Raw genomic sequence first — 15,205 nt, forward strand, 5'->3', positions numbered from 1 at the left:
TTCTTTAGAAACACTATTGGAGCTGCCCATGGGCTACAACTGTCCCCAATGACCCCAGCTTCCTTCATCTCTTTCAGCATAATCTTAGCACATTGGTACTGTGTTGGGGGTATAGGTCTGTACCTCTCCTTTATGGGTGGATGGTCTCCAGTGGGGATATGATGTTGCACCCCTTTTGCCTGCCCAAAATCTAGTGGGTGTTTGCTGAACACCCGCTCATACTCTTGTGTCACTCTGTAAACCCCATTTCTCTGGTATGAAGGTGTAGTGTCAGTTCCCACCTGCAGTTGCTGGCACCACTCTTCTAGCTGCTTCACAGGGCCATTGTCCTCCACCGGATCGGATGAGACCAAAGGCTCTGCTGCCTGCAATGAGTTGTTTTTAACAGTGAGCAGTTTAGCAACTGTGGCGTACCGAGGTATTGTGGCTTCCTCCTCCCCAAAATTCAGAAAGCGTACAGGTACTCTCCCCTTTCGTACATCAACCACTCCTCTGGCTGTCAGGACAGTGGGCCTGCTATCTGAATATACTGGCTCTACCAATGCCTGGTAATCCTGCCCTCTGAGCCCTATGGCTGCCCAACACCAAACCAACATTTCACATCTGGGGGGTATTACAATGGGAAAAGCATCACTCACTCTGACGCTGCCAATCTCACCGCCAGAGAGTTCTACCTGTTGCCTTCGCATCAGGGCTTGGATCTCCTTCTGCAGGACTCGTTCACCGGAACCAGCAGTCTCAGCCACCTGTTGTAACAAGACAATAACCTCGGACAGACAGTTTTCAATTACATTTGTACCAAGAGTCATCATGGGATTACATTCACATCGGTCAATATCAACAACTATCAGACCTTGTGATTTTAGCTCCACCCACCCCACTTTAACAGAAATTTCCTTGCACCCAATCTGCGGCAAGGTATGACCATTACTAGCAACTACAGTTAGTTTATCAGTGGGGCCACGGGTGAGTTCAGAATCAGTCCAGTACCTCTTATACAAAATATACGGCATAGTGGTCACCTGGGAGCCAGTGTCCAGCAAAGCGTTCATGGGGATGCCGTCAATCACCACAGGAAGGATTGGTCTCCCTCCCACATACTTGACTCTCCAGTTCTTTGGGCCTGCTGAACCTACTCCTGGGGGTTGGCCCTTTGCCCCAGGGGTTGCTCGTTTAAAGGACAGTACCTGGCCAGATGACCTGCCTTGTAGCAGCGCCGACTGATGGGACGTCCATCCTGGTCATAGCGATCGTTGTTCCTTCCTCGAAGTGGCGGGGTTCTCCTCCTCCAGAGCCACGGGACATCCTCTGGACTGGAAGCAAGCTGGACCTTTTCTTTGGAGGATTCCTGCAGGGACTGCACGGTTCTGGTGAGTACCGCCATTCCTTTGGTCAGCTCCTGGACCTGAAGACGCAGCTCCTCTGTTGGATCTTTATCCAGGGTCTGGGCATCAGCCTCCACAGGGATGGAAGGAAAGGATGTAGCTTCCTGCAGGTTGAGGGCATAGTCCCTGATACTGTCCTGCGCCTTCTGTTTACAGCCAAAGAACCACATCTTAATTTCAGCTACAGTGCGGGTGTCAAAAGTACTCTTCAGCTTGGCCAGGACCTTTGCAACAGTCTCTTTATCGGTGTCCTGCCAGGCTTTCACTTCTCTCAGGGCTGCACCCATTAGCTGTCCAATCAGGATATTCACTTTCTGGTCTTCAGACAGAGGGTAAACTTTAAACTAGCTGCACAGTCTTTCTTTAAACTCACTCAGGGTGTGAGACTCACCCGAGTACTACGGTAGCCAAGCCACTCCCGGTATGTAGGGCATGGACAGCGGCATTATGGGGACAGGTGCGGCAGGCGCTCCTCCTGGTGGTACCGCGGGATTGGCACCGGTGCCTGCCGCTGCATCACCGTTTGGTGCGGACATCTTCTCCCCCTAGTGGACATTGGCCAGGGCCGGGGGGTTGTGTGTGCTCACCGGCGGCCACTTCACAGGCCCGACGCTCTAGGCTGTTGGCCTCAGCTCCTCCTCTTCTCGCGCGCTCTCCTCTCTTCCCGTGCAGCACTTCTCTTCTTCGCGCTCTGCGGTAGGCTCCGCCCACGAAGGCCCACCTCTTTCTTCCCGCATGCATCAAGCAACGCGGCAATGGCAGCAAATGGCACCAAATTCACACAGTTCACAAACACAGTCTATGGCACACAGGACCCGGGGATACCGGGCTCCGTAATCCTGTTCGTGACGCCAAATTGGGTCGCCCTCCCAGGGCTCTGGGGTACTCGGTACCGGGCCGGTGTCAGGGGGATGTGTTACAGCAACGATGACCCGATCCGTGGCCCTGGGCGCCCAAGTAATGGGGAGATGTAGTTAATGGTAGAATAGTTCGTGACGCCACCCGTGGTGTTTGGCAAATATGGTGTCAGGTCAACGCTGCATACAGATCCGCTGGGACTGATGGTATGTGCAGCTTAGATGGTAAAGCTCCCCACAGGTGGAGCTGTAGTCCCAGGGCAGTGTAGATGTAGCTGGCACGGGGATGTAGCAGTGCCGAAAGCGTAGGGAACAGACAAGACACAGCGGTTGTAGTTTCTGTACCTTTACTGAGTATATGCAGTCCAGAGTCCTGATTACAGATGGTATTGGAGCAGGTTAGTCTGGAAGCAGATCAGGATTCTCTCTCAGCAGAAGGGCTGTGCAGTCTCTTTCCTAGCGCTTTGTAGTGTGAAGCACTCCAGTACTTAGTGACTCTGAAATGCCTCTCTTCGGATGTTCCTAGAACTTTACTTGTATGACAGACAGCTGTAGCCTCTCTCGGGGACTCCTTTCCTGAGTCCTGGCTCTCTATGCAATTGCTGTTGTGTCCCAAGTCTTTGGTGAGAGCAGGGCATTTACAGCCTCCTACTCCTCTGGTATCTGTGGCAGGACCGTTAGTATCCGTACCACCGTGGAGACCAGGCTCCAGTCTTTGCACTCTAGCGGTGAGGGAGCTCTCCTCCCGGAGCTCAACCTCCACCCCGCTCCACACGTCTGCATACGAGGACTTCCTCACACTATCTCATCCTTCTTCCTCCTGGCCCTCAGAGGACACTCCTCTCTAGAATTCTGGTTCAGAGTTCCACCTGCTGGCCCGGAGTGGAACTGTGTTGCATGCATTAGGTTAACTGCTGGAGAGACCCATCACTGCTTCCAAGCCTGGCATTACCCTCCCCTGGAGGAAGGCAAAGCCAGTGTGGCGACCATACCCCTGGGGGCGCCACATCTTCAGCTGAGATGACTGGAGAGGGAGGAGGTGCTGGGGGTCGGAGGAGAGAATTTAAGGTGTTGTGAGACAGGGAGGATATGAGAGATGAGAAGTAGGTTTGTTTTACTGCAGCGAGTGTGTCTTTGAAAGTAGTGAGGGACTGTTTGAATGCGATGAAGTCCTCATTGGAGTGGGATCTTTTCCATCTCCGCTCAGCAGCCCTGGAAGCCTACCTCAGTTCTTTGGTCAGACTGTCGTGCTACGGCTGTCTGTTGATTTTGCGAGCTTTGGTATGTTTGAGAGGGGCAACTGATTCCATAACTACAGCTATTGTGGTGTTATATAGAGCGGCAGCGGTATCCGCATTGTGTAGGGAACTTATGTCTGTAAGAGGGAGGAGGGATTCAGACAATGAGTGTAGATCGAGGTGTTGAAGATTTCTGCGAGGGTATGCAAGTTTTTGAGGTGGGGATTGTGGACCTGAGGAGGAGAGGGAAGAGAATGTAAGTAGGTTGTGGTCAGAGAGAGGAAGAGGTGAGTTAGAGAAACTAGATAGGGAGCAGAGGCGGGTGAGGATGAGGTCTAGTGTGTGGCCATCTTTGTGAGTGGCTGCAGAAGACCATTGAGTGAGGCTGAAGGAGGAAGTGAGAGATAGAAGTTTAGTGGCAGCTGAGAGGGAAGTGTCAATGGGGATGTTGAAGTCGCCCAAGATGATAGTGGGGATACCAGTGGAAAGGAAATGAAGTAGTCAGGTGGTAAAGTGGTCAAAGAAGGTGGTGGCTGGCCCTGGGGGGTGGTATATGACAGCTAGTTGGATGTTGGAGGGGTAGTAGATGCGCACAGAGTGCACCTCAAAGGAAGGGAGGGTAACAGAGGGTGGCAGTGGGATTGGGGTGAAGGAGCAGTTATCTGACAGGAGAAAACCAACTCCTCCACCATGCTTGCTGCTGGGGCGGCGGGGTGGGAAAGGTGGAACCCACCATACGAGAGTGCAGCAGGAGAGGCTGTGTCAGAGGGGGTGAGCAAGGTTTCGGTGATGGTGAGGAAGGAAAGTTTGTTAGTAATAAAAAGATCATGGATGAAGGTGGGCTGAAATTTTCACATACCGCCAGACCTGAGAACAGACGGGATGGAGGTGTTGGTTTGCTTCTTTCATCACAATGTGCTTTCCAGGTAATTCCCCCGGTTCCCTCACTTACATTTCCTTCCTTTGAAGTCCACACCGTCAGACTCTTTAAGCCCTTCTCCTTACGAGTGGCGGTTGCTTATCGCCCTCCAGGCTCCTCCCACCAGTTTCTAGACAACTTCGCCACCTGGCTTATCACTTTCTATCCTGTGACATCCCCACCCTCATCATGGGAGACTTTAACATCCCCATCAATAATCCCCTCTCCCAATCTGCCTCTCATCTTCTTTCTCTAACTTCTTCATTCGGCCTCTCACAGTTTATTAATTCTCCTACACATGAGAACGGGAATACTCTGGACCTGGTGTTCTCCCATCCCGGCTCGCTGCACGACTTTACTAACTCCCCTCTCCTGCTCTCGGACCACAACCTTCTTTCCTTCTCTGTCTTGAATTGTCTCCTCACCCAGGACACCCCCACTTACCACACTTATTGGAATACACACCCAGCAGCTTATGGACAATCTCCACACATCTTTAGCCCCCTCTCCTGTCCAGACTTGGCATTGTCACACTTTAATAATACACTGAAGAATTCCCTAGAAGAAGCAGCACCTTCTTCACGCAGAAAGACCTGACACAGACAATGGCAGCCCTGGCACACAATGCAAACACGCTTTTTAAGTTTTGTTATGAGTATTTTTGGTTTTCACCACTCATAGATTTTTTCCTTTTCTTTTATTTTGTTAGAAAGAGAAAGGAAAACCATTTTTCCCTTTTTATCTCTTTTTAGCTTTCTTCCACTTTTTGTGACAATTTATCAATTTTTTTTTGGTTTCCTCATAGAGATTTTCCTTTTCTTTTATTTTTGTTAAAAAGAGAATTTTTACCTGCTTTGGTAATTTCTGTTTATCTTGCCAATTTTTGATTTTCCATATTGAGTTTTAATCACTCACCTTTTTGAAGTTTTTGGAACAGACACAGTAGGTGTTATTTAGAAAGTCAAGTACGTGTTTTTTCCAAGGGCAGCTCCATATGCTGCAGCGTGGCATGATGTATTGAAAGGAAAAAGGGAAGTAGCTAGTTGAGCTCAATTGCCGTCTGCATTTCTTAAAGTGACAGAGGATTTTACAGTGCAGAAGGTGCTAACAGATAGTGTGAACAGGAAAGGATTGGTTTTTTTTACATGTAGAAAATTTTAATCTGTGCCGCCTGAGAAGGGCCACAGGTCTAAGAATGCCTTCTGTGACGGCAGAGGGGGGGAAGCAGTCTGCTCCCCCCACCATCTCCTCTCTCCCCACTCTTCCCTCCTCCCATCTCTCTCACCTCTCTCCTCCTTCTATCTCCGCTATTCTCACTCCCACCTCCCATCTCCCATCTATTTCTCCTCCTATACCTCATCCTCCCTCGTCATCTCTCTCTCCCCTCTCTATCTCTCCTCCTTCTCTCTCTCTCTATCATCTCTCCTCCCTCTCCATCTTCATCACCAACACCCACCTCTCATCCCTCTCCTCTTCTCTCCTCCTCCTCCTTGTCTTCACCATCTCCTCCTCTTTTGTCTCCTCCCCACTCTCCTCCACTGTCTCCCACTTCTCCTATTCCAAATCTTTCCTCCACCCTTCCCTCTCTTTCTTTTCCTCACCCACCTCTCAGTTCATCGTCACCAGCTGGCCCAGTGCCAGATCCAGACAATGAGGTGTCCCTATATCCACAGGGCACTCTCTCTAAAGAGACAGTTATGACACCGGGAGAAGAAAGTGAATCACTCCCCACACATAACAACACAGGTGCCCTCTCGATACAACAGCTAGAAGAAGGGAGGTGCGGGCCATCAGACACTGCACCTGCTAAGTCTGAGACTGAAGATCCTATGTGCCACACGGAGCTGCAGTCTCAGGGGGGGATAGTACCCACACACAGAAAGACAATCACACAATGGCACAGTTCCTCCTCTGATGAAAATGAAGGATGGACAGACATGCTGCATAGTACTAGGGGAAACTCACAGACACCAAGAAGGCAGGGGCAGATAGAGCCAGAACTCTTACACTATGTGCCCTTCACCCCTAGATAGGTGTTCAGTATTCTAAGAAATCTGCCAGACCCAGATATGGACCCCATGCCATTTTACAGAAGAATGCAGCAGAGCCAGCAGACATATGCTGCAACCTGGAGTGATCTCTGGTCCATAATGGAGATTAAAGCAGGAGAAGCACTCTGGCCAATCATGAAGGAACACTTCAAGCTTCCATCAGAATTAGATGTGCATTCCTGGGAATCAGGATCAAAGCTAATTGAACAGCTTAGAGAGTGGGCCAACACCAGACAAGCACTCAGGTTGCATAACATGAGCCAAGCCGAGACAGAGTCTGTAGATGAGTTTCATGGAAGAGTGAGGCAAGTATTCCAAGTTTTAGGCTTCACCATTCATAGTCAGATATATGGACAAAAGTTGGCACAGGCCTTTGTGCATGGACTAAGAGAACCAATCAAGAAACTACTGATAGTGGCCAGGCCTGAGTACAGGACAATAGCAGTAGATGTCCTGCTCGCAGTAGCCAGAAGAATTGAGTCCCTCCCAGGGGTGCGGAGGACAGGCCCTCCTGTGGTGGCCAGTGAGATGGAGGAGCAACTATCACACAAAGTTAGGAGAGCTGGCAGGTGTTTCAACTGTGGCAACTTTGGCCATTTCATGGAACCAGTGTACAGCACCCCGGCAACCCAGGTCATCCCGCAGAGGAATAGGCCAAGAAAGAAATACAGAAGACAATGAAGAACCCTGTCCATAAGACAGAGGCAAACCAAGTCCGCCAGACGTCACGCCCCTGACATGTGAAACCCCGTCAGCGGACCCAATACCTCAAATCACTGGGGGCTGTCATTTCTTTCCTTGTGGACACTGGTGCAGTCAGAAGTGAAAATCCTCGACCCCACCAGTCTATCAGAACACTGTGTGTATTATATGGGGACTGCAGGGCAAGGCAGACGTTCCCCAGCTGGCAAGCCCCTGAGCATGTGGACACAGCCAGGATACTCCATCCTGTTCCAGTTTACGGTGGAGACCTGCCCACCCCAACTGATGAGCGCAGACCTACTGCAGGAACTGAAGGTGACCAAAGTTTCCCATGAAGATGTGACCTTGACTTCTTCTCCACCCCAGACCCAAGAAGAATTAATCATGCCCATGCTGGTGGCCCTCCAAGAGCCTCGCTCGAACAACCGATGCAAGCCTACCCAAGGAGGTGCTGGACATAGCACCCGGGAGCCTATGGCCCAAGGGAGACTTCAAGTTGCGCCAGTGCAGGTGTCACCCAAGTCTGGAACCCCGGACGCTCAGAAGGCCCAGCATCTGCTGCTCATCACCCAGAGCTGAACTGCCTCTGACCAACTGGAGGTCTAAGTGGAACTGCGGTTCAAGAAACGGCCTAAGAACTTTGGCATGGGCCAGGAAAACTCTCAACCCAGAGGGACCATACCCGCTTCGTGAAATGGCTGCACTGCTTCCGGCTACAGCGCCAGAGGATCATCTTGGACAAGATTCTGAAGGTGCTCCCTGAAGTTAATCCAGGCCCTGGACCAGAAGACACCCACTCAGCCCCTCAGACTGGTTAACAAATGCAGACCTGAGATCAAGCTGGGTGAAAGGAACGGCTGCTGGGTGGTAAAGAAGACGCCCCAGCAAAATGACCCCCTGTGAGAGCAAGAAAGCTCAGCTGGACATCATCTCTGATGAAGAGGACCCCAGTATAACGGCTTGTTTTCCTGCCGGCCCTGTGCCAGAAGATGGGAGTCACTCACGGCACTGGATAAGAGCAAGGCCGGATTGAGCCGCCTCACCCATGGGAATCATCATGCAGTCCCAGCTTTTCTCGATCAAGAGGAAGACTGTGAAAGGGGAACCAGACTGGATTGAATGATGCATAACCTGAGGGCTGTGAGCGAAGCAACCGTGTTTGAAACCCCAGTTGTGCCAGATCTGCACACTCAGCTGACAAACTTGCCTGCCACAGCAACGGTGCTCACGGCAACGGATCTGCCCGAAGCTCCCCTCAATGGTTCCCCCTCACCTGGATGACCAGTTCCTGAAAACGCACAAGGGGGGTGAGGAACAAATGGACAGTGATGCCCAAGAGGGCCCGGAACAGCCTTTCACAGTTCGCCAGAGCATTGTCCTCCATCCCCGTCAACTGGATTGCGGAGCATGCAGAAGTCATCGGCATCGCTACCTGCACAGCACTTTCCATGTCTCCTCTACTCTGCCTGGCAGAGCAGCAACGTAAGTTCTGCAAAACAGAGTCCAGTGGTGTCAAAAGCAAGTTCCTGAAGACACCGTATCGCCCACTAGACGAAACACTTGACAGATGACCGGAAGACCGCGGAGGAGAAGATGGCTCCCTCAAAAACTCCGAAGATGCAGGCCTTCCTTGGTCTAGTCTCGTACTGCAGAACTTGGACCCCTGGTGCTCCAGGCTTAATGCAGCCTCTGTACAATTGCATCAACGCATTGCAGCCTTCATCTCATACAGGAAACTGAAAGACTTCATGGTCTCTGCGCCAGCTCTAGGCCTCACTGACTACAAGAAGCCATCCCGTCTTGGCCGAGCGGAAAAGGAAGGACAAGGATGGAGAAGGTCATGCTACTGGCCAGGCTTAAAACAGACCCACGGAGGAAAACCAGAGGCCTCTAGACTACCTCTCAGCCGGCCTGGATCCAGTTGCAAGGGGGGGGGCCCTCCTGCATGAAAACAATATCCGCAGCACACGCCCTCCTGACAAGGCTGCTCGCCGCCACTCTTCAATGCTCTCAGCCGTTACCTCTCAGCCGTTACCTGTCTCTACTCCCACTCCAAGGGGGGATGCGGATACGGACCCTCAGATGAAAAATCTGCAAGATACCGTAGATGGCTCCAGTTTTGCAGATGATGAAGGAAGGTTCCACACGGGATGTGCAGTGACCAGCAATCAAGACATCCTATGGTCCAGAAGTTTGTCAGCCCAAGAGCCCAAGAAACGGAGCTGATAGAGCTGACAAAAGACCTGCCAGATTGCGAAGAACAAAAACTTCCAGGTACTCGCATGACATGGCACCCGACTTCGGACCCATCTGGGCTGCAAGAAACTTCACCACAGCAAGCGGATCGACCGTGAAGCACCATGGAGCCATCAGAGACCTGCTGGATGCTCTTCAACTACTAAAAGTGGTGGCAGTATTGAAGGTCAAGGCACACGGAAAACTGAACACAGTAGAGACACGGGGCATCAACATGGCAGACGTGGCAGCCAAAGAAGCAGCCAGAGGAAAACAATATGGAAAATGGGAGAGGTCGTAGAGCCGGACGGCTACTATAAGACGACTGAAGACGAGAAAACCTGACGAAATGACTTCCCGAAACCTATACAAGAAGTAGCAGGACCTGATTCAGAAGGAGGAGAAGGGAAGCTGGATGCTGAAGGGCAAAAGCACTGGGCTCCAAGAAACCTGTCTACCTCAAAACGTCTACCTCAAAACGTGTACCTCAAAACAGACCCAGCCTACCTCAAAGTGTGTACCCTACGGTGGCCCCCACACAGAATTGAAAACACAGATGAATGACCTGATTGGACTCAACTCACGCCTTAACAGCAAAGATTCCCAGCAGCTGTTTGGTCTCCGACAAATTTAACATCGGACAAGCGAGAAAAGTCCCCCCACATCGTCTGACCTGAAGACTTCCCAGTAAGGAACCGGTTGGCGAAGACTGCTGCAAAGAAGCTACTCTCAAAAATAGTGTGCAGATATGGGCATTCCTGGAGCAATAGCAAGTGATCAGGGACCCACATACACAGCAAACCTGACACAAGAGACCTGATCAGCAGTAGGGTCAGACTTAGGCCTACACACTACCCACCATCCCACACCATAGACTAGGTGGGACACTTAAGAGCAGCATGCTAAAAAATTTGCCCAAGAGACAGACAAACCCTGGCATTAGACACTCCCATAAGCTCAGGAAAAAGCTGTCACCAATATGAAACTTTATTTGGGTAAAAAAAAACAGTTTAGGGGTATTCTTTACTTAGCAGTTGACTATGCAAAATGATACCTTGTCTGCATGTGTAATTGAATTTATCAAGAATTTTGCTAATGTCCATTCTCGAGTTTTTCTCCCTCATTGCCAGGACCAGATTCGGTGCCTGGTATGCACGCCCTGAAGTCAGGAGACTGCTGAGTGTTGGTGGAAAAAGTCTGTAAAGAGAAGCACTCAATCCCAGATCCGATGGCCCTTCTCCAAGTGCTGACACCACCAACCTGGAGGGAAAACCCACACCTGGATCCACACACCGCATTGCAGGAAAAAGCCTTCATACCAGAGGACACACCTGAGCTGGAATGATGCTGTGGATGACCTACCTGACTGAATAAATTACCTACCTGACAGAGAATACACATGCACTGACTGCATAGACTGCTAACTAAGAGACTTTGATCACATTGCACCACACCCCCTTTAGGGACAGATCTCCTGACCGCCCATTTGCGAAAGTCTGTAAAGAGGAGGATGTATGCACTAGGCATATGTCAGACCACTGGCAGCATAAAAGAGTTGCAGCGCTTTGGGCCAGAGCAGGATTTTAGGGCAAGTGATATCTAAGGGGGGATTGTTATGGAAATATATATGTATATGTATTTCATTTAGATCTCACTTGCCTGCTATAGGCTATATACTGCTATATACATATACTCATATATATGCACACAGATACATATTTACAGTTTTGAACCTTATAACTAGTTGGTGGAAATTGACCTGCTGCCCAGTCATCTCATGATAGCATTGTCTTGTGACATTTGTCCCAGACATACAGAAGAGGAAGTTAGGCCAGATGTGCCAGCCGATATCAGAACATGCTGACACTGCAGAACAATGGGCCGCAAATTATATTGCTAGAATCAGCTTTTCGGTAAATTATCCCATATATGTTCATGTATTTAAACTGATCAATTAGATAAGAAGTAAAGCCTTTATGTTAATGAATAACCACTCCTTTCTGTACAAACTGATAAAAAACCATGAATGTGAATAAAGTTTCCAGAGTTCTTGCTGGAATGGATTGCTGCTAACCAGGTGTGGCGTCTTTCCTTCCTTGAGCGCTCAAATAAGACTCTGTCTAATTAGGACAGGCCACAGCATGCACAAGGGTATTTCTAACTAATCAATCAAATTTCCACATCACTTCAGCGCTGCTCAAGGTGTGCAGAGTGGCAGTGGAGAAAATCTCTCTTAGCAGAAGACTTCATCCACTATAAGTTCATGCTCAAAACCTAAAACTCTGCCCTTCATCTGGCCAAACAATCATACTGCCCACTCTCATCACCTCACTATCCAACAACCCAAAACGACTTTTTGAAACCTTAAACTCCCTCCTGAAACCTAAAGTACAGGCCCCATCACCAACCTCAGCGGTGAGGATCTGGCTGCTTAATTCCTAGAAAAAATCAACCACATCCATCAGGATATTTCAGCCCAATCTCCTCAGTGCCTGGATCCCCTTCCCTGCCACACCTCAAGCTCACTAGACATCTTTGAACCTGTTTCAGAAGAAGTTTCCAAGCTTCTCGCTTCTGCTCGGCCTACAACCTGCAACAGTGACCCCATTCCTTCACATCTCCTGAAGTCTCTCTCACCAGTGGTCACCACTCACCTGACTAAAATATTTAACCTCTCTCTTTCTTCAGGTATATTTCCCTCCTCATTTAAACATGCCATCATAACCCCTTTACTTAAAAAGCCATCCCTGGACCAGGACTGCACTGCTAACTACAGACCTGTCTCTAACCTTTCCTTCATCTCTAAACTCCAGGAACGCTTGGTCCACTCCCATTTAATCCACTATCTCTCGGATAACTCTCTTCTCGACCCCTTACAATCTGGTTTCCGCTATTTACACTCCACTGATACTGCCCTCACTAAAGTCTCTGATGATCTAATAACAGCTAAATCAAAAGGTCATTGCTCCCTGCTGATTTTCCTGGATCTCTCTGCCGCATTTGACACTGTGGATCACCAGCTCCTCCTCACTATGCTCCGCTCTATAGGCCGCCTCAAGGACACAGCCCTCTCCTGGTTCTCCTCCTACCTCTCTGACTGCTCCTTCACTGTATCTTTTGCCGGCTCCTCTTCCTCTCCTTGTCCCCTTACTATCGGGGTCCCGCAGGGCTCAGTCCTAGACCCCCTCCTCTTCTCTCTATACACTGCCCCTATTGGACAAACAATCAGCAGATTTGGGTTCCGGTATCATCTCTATGCTGATGACAACCAATTATACACTTCTTCCCCTGACATCACCCCTACCCTATTTCAAAATACCAAGGATTGTCTGTCTGCTGTCTCTAACATCATGTCCTCCCTCTATCTGAAACTAAATCTCTCCAAAACTGAACTTCTTGTGTTTCTCCCCGCTACTAACCTCACTCTATATAACATCAAAATAACTCTGGAGGATTCATCCATAACTCCCAAGCAGCATGCCCCCTGTCTTGGGGTCATATTCGACACCGAACTTTCCTTTACTCCCTATATCCGATCACTCACTTGCTCTTGTCACCTGCGTCTTAAAAACATCTCCAGAATCTGATCTTTTCTCACCTTCGAAACAGCTAAGACTCTTACTGTCGCTCTTATTCATTCTCGTCTGGACTACTGCAACTCTCTTCTGATTGGTCTTCCTCTTACCAAACTTTCTCCTCTCCAATCCATCTTGAATGCGGCAGCCAGGGTCATATTTCTGTCCAGGCACTTCACCGATGCCTCCATCTTGTGCCAGTCATTACACTGGCTACCTATTCGCTACAGGGTCCAGTATAAACTCATCTCTCTCACCCACAAAGCTCTCTACAGTTCTGCACCACCTTATATCTCCTCTCTCATCTCTGTCTATCGCCCTACACGTGCCCTCTCGTGCTGCACCAGCTCTCTGGAATGCACTTCCCCAGATGATCAGACTGATACCTAGCCCCGACCTATTCAAGCGCGCTTTGAAAACCCATCTCTTCAAACAAGCCTACCACATCAACTACTCAGTAAACTAACTTTGCCCTGCTCCGTCCTTCCAAATATTATTCTGAATCTGTACCCTACTATTCATCTGTCTCCACACCCTCCATGCACATGATAAATGCACTTGATACTTGACTATTGCACTTAAACACACGGGCTGATGGCCGGATCATGCAACTTTATATGAAAATCCCCATTTATTATAATTGCCAGACCTGAAATAACAAGCACTTTTCTCCTACTGTGTCCCCCCCATTTCCTTGTGCAGTTGTAGCCAAAAGTATTGACACCCCTGCAATTCTGTCAGATAATACTCAGCTTCTTCCTGAAAATGATTGCAAAAACAAATTCTTTGTTATTATTATCTTCATTTAATTTGTCTTGAAAAAACACAAAAAGAATTGTCCTAAAGCCAAATTGGATATAATTCCACACCAAACATAAAAAAGAGGGTGGACAAAAGTATTGGCACTGTTCGAAAAATCGTGATGCTTCTCTAATTTGTGTAATTAACAGCACCTGTAACTTACCTGTGGCACCTAACAGGTGTTGGCAATAACTAAATCACACTTGCAGCCAGTTGACATGGATTAAAGTTGACTCAACCTCTGTCCTGTGTCCTTGTGTGTACCACATTGAGCATGGAGAAAAGAAAGAAGACCAAAGAACTGTCTGAGAACTTGAGAAACCAAATTGTGAGGAAGCATGAGCAATCTCAAGGCTACAAGTCCAACTCCAAAGACCTGAATGATCCTGTGTCTACCGTGCGCAGTGTCATCAAGAAGTTTAAAGCCCATGGTACTGTGGCTAACCTCCCTAGATGTGGACAGAAAAGAAAAATTGACAAGAGATTTCAGCGCAAGATTGTGCGGATGTTGGAAAAAGAACCTCGACTAACATCCAAACAAGTTCAAGCTGCCCTGCAGTCCGAGGGTACAACAGTGTCAACCCGTACTATCCGTCTGCGTCTGAATGAAAAGGGACTGTATGGTAGGAGACCCAGGAAGACCCCACTTCTTCCCCCGAGACATAAAAAAGCCAGGCTGGAGTTTGCCAAAACTTACCTGAAAAAGCCTAAAACGTTTTGGAAGAATGTTCTCTGGTCAGATGAGACAAAAGTAGAGCTTTTTGGGCAAAGGCATCAACGTAGAGTTTACAGGAGAAAAAGAGGCATTCAAAGAAAAAAACACGGTCCCTACAGTCAAACATGGCAGAGGTTCCCTGATGTTTTGGGGTTGCTTTGCTGCCTCTGGCACTGCACTACTTGACCGTGTACATGGCATTATGAAGTCTGAAGACTACCAACAAATTTTGCAGCATAATGTAGGGCCCAGTGTGAGAAAGCTGGGTCTCCCTTAGAGGTCATGGGTCTTCCAGCAGGACAATGACCCAAAACACACTTCAAAAAGCACTAGAAAATGGTTTGAGAGAAAGTACTGGAGACTTCTAAGGTGGCCAGCAATGAGTCCAGACTTGAATCCCATAGAACACCTGCGGAGAGATCTAAAAATGGCAGTTTGGAGAAGGCACCCTTCAAATATCAGGGACCTGGAGCAGTTTGCCAAAGAAGAATGGTCTAAAATTCCAGCAGAGCATTGTAAGAAACTCATTGATGGTTACCGGAATCGGTTGGTCGCAGTTATTTTGGCTAAAGGTTGTTTTACTACTTTTGTCTGGCCCATTTTTGGAGTTTTGTGTGAAATGATCAATGTTTTGCTTTTTGCTTCATTCTCTTTTGTGTTTTTTCACTTAAGACAAATTAAATGAAGATAATAATACCAAAGAATTTATGATTGCAATCATTTTCAG

This window comes from Dendrobates tinctorius, unplaced genomic scaffold (genome assembly GCF_039654945.1).
Source record: "Dendrobates tinctorius isolate UK_male_01 unplaced genomic scaffold, ASM3965494v1 ptg000304l, whole genome shotgun sequence".
NCBI lineage: Eukaryota > Metazoa > Chordata > Amphibia > Anura > Dendrobatidae > Dendrobates > Dendrobates tinctorius.